Raw genomic sequence first — 6,827 nt, 5'->3', positions numbered from 1 at the left:
TGCTATACTAACTTAAAGTAGTGACCTAATGTCTTTATCAAAAAAAAAAAATCCTAAAGTCCCTAAAAACACCCACAAACACACAGTCCTTCCTTCCTTTCCCCCTTTGCCCAGTCCAGAGTACCGTATCTCAGGAAAGGAAATAGAAGTCCCTGACTTAGGTAGTCTTCTGGTTCTTCCCAGTTAGAACTCCATCTCGACTGGGAGACCTCCCTGGATTCCCGGCACCCTCGGCTGAGTCACCAGGATCTCTGCTAAAACCAGGTGGTGGTTCCCCCTTCTAAAGCTGTGGGGGTCCCCACTCTGCCAGGCATGTGGTCCTCTCTCTCTCAGGGCTGCAGGAAGGGAGAGTCCCCACTCTGCCAAAACTGCATGGTTCTCTCCTCCAAGGCTGCCGCGTGGTTCTCCCTCTCTCAGGGCTGCAGGAGTCTCCACTCCGTCAAGGCCACGTGGTTTCTCCCTCAATGGCTGCCATGTCCGTGTTTAAATCCCCAACGCCAATCTTCTTCTGCAGCCCCATTTCTGACTCCTCCTACACTTGGGCACACTTGCCCTCAATCTGCTGTCTTCTTCAGCTTTTCTGGTTGCCATTGTGGGTCTGGGCAGGTGTCACCCCATGTCATGGAGCCAATCTTCTCCCAGCTCCCACGCAGGCGCTGTAACTCAGGGGACCTGCCTCCCAGGTCCCATCTTGGGGGGAAGGTCCCTTTCCATCCCCCTGGCCTTGAGCATGGCCATAGCTATTTAGCATATCTAAGTGACCAGCCAATGGCTATAGGTATGCTAAATGACCATGCCATGGATTAGCTGCAAAGCTGCCCTGCATGTTCTTGCTCTGTGTGCCCCTTCCCCCAACTCACACCTGTGGGGGAAGGGGTGAAGACACCTTAAAATCTCCTGGACACCTTGAGTTCTGGACCCCATTTCAAATGCCTATTTGGGGTCCCCCCTCTTGGCTGCACCCTGTAACAATGCTGCTGTGACTATTTTATGAGTGAGGAAGTCCAGACATACAGAGGTTCAAGGGCATGGGCCAAACAACTAGTAAGTGATGGGGTGGGAATCTGGCTACTGCTTTAAGTTTCTTTCTACTTTTTTAAAATTAGACTGCTTCTCTGAAGATAGTTTGGCATACTACTACTAATAATAATAATAACAACGAGTCAAGAATCCCTTTCTTCAGCCTCATCACTCACAGCCCTGCTGGATCTGGGCTGATACGTCCTTCATTCTCAGGGCTGACAACACGAAAGCTCCCAGCACTAAAGATGAAGGATGAGGAAATGACCACCTTACCTTCAGGAAAGTGGTCTTGTTGCAGGGCCTTTTAGAGGCTGTTTACTCTTGTCTGGAGATGCCTCTGGTATCTTCCCCTTCCCCTTCTGCCTGCAGCTGTTGAAGATAGAAATCTTACCTACCCCTACCCCCACCCCCCATCCCCTGCTGGGGTTGAGACGGTCCTCACAGTGGGGCTGCCACCATCCCAGCTGCTCCCAATTTCATATTGAAATGGTGCCCCTGACTTTTTAGCTTCCTTTTTGTAATTCTCCCTTTTCCTTGGCAGACATCTCAGAAACTCAGTCAGACCCTGACAATAGCTCAGATTCCAGTGATTAACAATCCCCCTTCCCCAGTAATGACCCTGTCTCTCCAGGGCTCAGGCAGGATCTAGCTGTAAGGAGGATTACACCCTGTGAGCAGAGACAGGTGTTTCTTTGTGATTCCCCCATATTTGTAGTGAGAATGATAGGGGACTCAAGACTTGGAAAATTTTAGCTTAAGGTAAAAGGTTATAAGTCTAGCAAGTAATGTGTATATTAAGCTTTTGTTTCAGAAACTACAGATAAGGCCCATCCTGGCTCCTGGGAAAAGCAGTTGACCTCCTGGGGCACTGGCTAGAGATTACCGCCTGGGGACATGTTGGAGGCATCCAGGCCTTTTGTGTGACCACTGCCCTCCCCCAACTTGGGAACAACTAACTGCCCAGAACAGGAATGCTGCAGCTTTGCTCATCTAATCCTCCCTGAATTTCAAAGCCCTCACCGCACCTTGTTTGTCCTCTCCCACCCCCTTATAAAAGATCTGGCCAGGAAAGAGAAGAGAAGATGGTTTGTTAGGGTATGAACCCGCCATCTTCTCTGATCTCCGGCCATCTGAATAAAGTGCCCACAAAAGATTCAATTGCTTATTGTCATTGCTTATTGGATTTTGTAATGACAGGCAGCCCGAACGCTGGTGTCTTTTCCAGTTACAAGAACAAAAAATGAACCCAAAGGGAAAGGCTACTGGACATGGGGACAGACTTCCAGCTAGAGTGGACTGTACAGCCCTGTGGTTTATAAACCTCTTTCTACCACCACAGGGCCTGTCCTCAGGGGACACCCCATGCAAATCCTAGATTTATGAATCCAGAGATGCTGGGACAGGAAGAGGGCAAGAGTGAGGACAATTGAAAGCTGTTGTCTGTTAAGTTGGGGTGGAAAACCTGTGCTTTAAGAACTGCATGTTGAGAAACGCAAAGGGACTGAGTGCTTTCTGCATTGAGAACAACAGAGCAATGAAGACAGATCAGGCTGGAGGCAAAACCAACCAACAGACAAAATAACTCAACTAAAACGAGGTAGCTCAGGATCAGCACTGAGACAAGGTTAATACCAGAATCCAAGTGCAGTTGGATATTATCTCACTTTTCCGTGTGTATTAGGTTTGAGTTAACTGTGGCAAATGGCAGTTTATTCACTCCATTAGTTATTTTGAAATAATCCCCACATTGCTCTTTTTTTAAAGCATACTTTATTGATTATGCTATTATAGTTGTCCCATTTTTTTTCTCCCCTTTATCCCCCTCTTCTCTGCACCGTCCCCTTACCCTTCAGCATTTCCCACCAACCCACAGATCATGTCCATGGGTTGTACATGTACGTTCTCTGGCTTCTCCATTTCCCCTACTATTCTTAACCTTGCCCTGACTATTTTGTGCCCACCTATTCTGCTTCTTATTCCCTGTACTTCTTCCCTCATTCTCCCCTCTCTCCCTTCCTGCTGATAACCCTCCATGTGACCTAAATTTCTGTTATTCTGTTCCTGCTCTAGTTGTTTGTTTTTTATTTTGTTTTTTAGGTTTAGTTATTTATAGTTGTGTGTTTATTGTCATTTTACTGTTCATAGTTTTTGATCTTCTATTTCCTAGATAAGTCCTTTTAACATTTCATATAATAAAGCCTTGATGATGATGAACTCCTTTAACTTCCCCTTGTCTGGGAAGCACTTTATCTGCCCTTCCATGCTAAATGAAAGCTTTGCTGGGTAGAGTAATCTTGAATGCAGGTCCTTGCCTTTCATGATTTCAAATACTTCTTTCCAGCCCTTCTTGACTGTAAGGTTTCTTTTGAGAAATCAGCCGACAGTCTTATAGGCACTCCTTTGTAAGTAACTCTCTCCTTTCCTCCTGTTGCTCTTAAGATTCTCTTCTTATCTTTAATCTTGTGTAACTTAATTATAATGTACCTTGGTGTGCTCCTCCTTGGGTCCAATTTCTTTGGGACTCTCTGGGCTTCCTGGGCTTTCTGGAAGTCTATTTCCTTCACCAGATTGGGGAGTTTTCCTTCATTATTTGTTCAAATAAGTTTTTAATACCTTGCTCTTCCTCTTCTCCTCTGGCACTCTCATGATTCGAATGTTGGAATATTTAAAGTTGTCCCAGAGGCTCCTAAGCCTCTCCTCATTTTTTTTTTGAATTCTTGTTTCTTCATTCTGTTCCAGTTGGATGCTTATTTTTTCCTTACATTCCAAATCATTGATCTGAGTCCCAGTTTCCTTATCTTCATTGTTGGTTCCCTATATATTTTCCTTTATTTCACTTTGTGTAGCCTTCATTTCTTCCTTCATTTTGTGACCGAGCTCAACCAATTCTGTGAGCATCCTGAGTACCAGTGTTTTGAACTCTGCATCAGGTTTGACTATCTCCTCATTGCTTAGTTCTTTTTCTGGAGTTTTGGTCTGTTCTTTCATTTGGGCCATATTTCTTTGTCAGGGTGTACCTGTTACATGTAAGGGGGTGGGAACTTAGGCATTTGCCAGGGCAGAGCAACCCTCTGCGTTGGCTGCGTTTGCTGTGTTGTGGAGCTGTTTGTGAGTGAGGGGTCAGAGATGGATCAATGCCGCTTGCTCTGTTCTCGTCCCACTTTCCATCACTTCCCCCACTTCCCACAAGTGGTTTGTGTCCTTTAAGTGTTGATTTGCAGGTGGATGGGCTTGTGCTCATTTTAGGATCCTGTGGGTCTCTCCTATGTACTCTCCTGTGAGGCTGGGAGTTTCTTCTATCACCACAATCCCCATAGATCTTTTCCTCAAACTGTGGTTTTGAGTCTTTAGTTTCCCACACTGAAACCCAGGTTTTCAGGGTCCATCTTGCTCTACTGTTGTTCCCCCAGGCTTGTCTGCCTGTGAGTGTGGGATTGCCTATGCTGTCCCCCAGTTGCTGCCTTGCTCATCCTGTCTGCCCTGCTGCCCATCTCTGCCCCTCCTACCAAATGGTTAAATGTTTCTGCAACTCTTTGGTTGTTGGACTTCTATGCAAATGTTTTTCTGGCAGTTCTGATTTTTCTGTGTTTTTAAATTGGCTGTTTTTCTTTTTTTTGGTTGTGTGAGGAAGCAAAGCACTTCTGTCTGCACCCCCATCTTGGTGCCTTCCTGCTTTTTTTCTATGACTTTATATGGCATTATTCTAGAATATTTCTAGATCTCTGCCGATAGGATTCTGTCTACTTCAATGCTATCTTACCTATTTATTCCCTCTACTCATATAGTGGTTTGTTGGTCTCAAAAGGTCCACATGCTTTCATTTTACAACCCTGTCACCAGCCCATGAGCTTGGCAACATAGGCATAATTATTGGTGATATTTTACAAATGAGTAGCCTGAGACTCAGAGGAGGTTACATATCTTTTCTAAGGTAACAAGCTAGTAAGAGTCAGTAGTGGGAATAGACCCAGGTCTGCTGAGGCTGTGCCCTCAGCCTTTCTCACTATGTTAGCCTGGTCTGGGCTGCTGTCGGCTATGTTTCAAACTCAGTGCCATGTATTAGGTGCTTAGTAAATATTATTTAAGGCTGATGTTCCCTGAAACTGAATGAAGTAATCATCCAGGTGAACAGTGTAAAAACAATTGAGCTAAAGTGACAAAAAAATAATAATTCAAGTTGATCAGAGAGGCTTGAGGGTATCCTGTAAAGCATGAGAAAAGAAGACAAGATAAATTCTGAGGGTGAATGACCAAGGAGAGATTGGTAAAGGAAAAAAAAAAAAACGCCTTACACTGCTATGTGTTTCTCACTTTTAAATAAATGATCTCCTTTGTCGAACATTTTAGAAAGAGTCTGAGGCTCTACTAGAAATAAATAATAAAGATTTATTCAAGGGTCTTTGGAAACTGGAAACATAACTAGGCAATCAATACCCAGACTGTTCCAAAGAAAAAAGAAAAGCTGGATTCTTATAGTAAAAAGTGAATTTTTGAGAAGAATCAGTCCTGCTTTCTGGATCCAGCCTCAGGAAAGATCTGAGATGCTCATCCTCTCGATGACCAGTGGTCTGATTATAGGATGTCAGGTAATCTGGATACATAAATACCCTTCAGTCATTCTGGAGATTTGATGCATAGCCAGGCATTGGCACAGGACTGGAAAGTTCAAAAGTTTGCATTCTAGGCTAGTTACAAAAGAATAGAATCATTTCCTCATATCTGAACCCACTTGATTTTAGTAATTTAGCAGCTTGACTATAATAACTCCATTTTATTTCTTTACTCTATTTCTCACCTTTATTCCTCACAACAAACTTGTAAGATAGGTAGGTGCCACTAGAATCTGTATTTAATTGATGAAGATATTGCAGATCAGAGAGTTTAGTGCATTTTTTCCCTGTAACACAATTTAACTAGTAATTAGTAGAACTGGGATTTAAAGCAGCATTTCCTACTCTAAAGACAATTCTTTTAAGGACAAAGCCTAGATTGTTTTCCCCCCTGAGAATGCAAAGCAAGTCTAGGTCTTTCAGTTGTATCTAGTTTACTCTTTTACAGTAAAAATGCCCACCCTATTGTATTCTCCTTTTTTATAGTCAACTCTAGAGGGACGTAGTAGCATACATGACAAATGAGTTCAAACCCCTGCTCTGCCACTTACCAGCTGTGTGAATTTAAGTAAATTACTTCCCCTCTCTGGGCCTTAGTTTTTTCATCTGTGAAATGGTGACAGTAATGTCTCTGGCACAAAGAGGATCAAGTAAGATGTATATAAAGTGCTCAGCCCAGAGTCTAGCACCTAGAAAACCTTCATTAAATGTTAGTTGTCACTGTGTTGTATAACAATGCATTTGTCTAGTGTTTGTCCCAGGTTCCTGGGACAGAACTTCTAAGTCCTTGGAATTTTATGGATTATAGGAGCATCTTTGGTGGGCCCTTGGACCATGTCTGAGTTTATGGTAATGAGGTGACTCAGGATGGGGCCTGACCTCTCCACCTCTGAGAGGGCTCTAGAGACTGAGTTTACTCACTGGCCAATGATTTAATCAATCATGCCTATGTAATGAAACCCCAATAGATAGAATTTCTGGACACCTGAAGCTGCCCTGAGGTTAATGAACACATTGATGTGTCAGGAGGCTGATGCATCTTTATTCCACAAGGACAGGTCATGGAAGCTCTACATTCAGGACCCTCCCAGACCTCATGCTATGGGTCTACTCATTTGGCCATTCTTGATACAAATCTTTTATAATAAAACTGTAATATAAGTATAGCATTTTTTTTGAGTTCTGAGAATCATT

The sequence above is a fragment of the Phyllostomus discolor genome, chromosome 9 (assembly GCF_004126475.2).
Source record: "Phyllostomus discolor isolate MPI-MPIP mPhyDis1 chromosome 9, mPhyDis1.pri.v3, whole genome shotgun sequence".
Taxonomy (NCBI): Eukaryota; Metazoa; Chordata; class Mammalia; order Chiroptera; family Phyllostomidae; genus Phyllostomus; species Phyllostomus discolor.
This window is presented reverse-complemented; position numbering follows the sequence as displayed.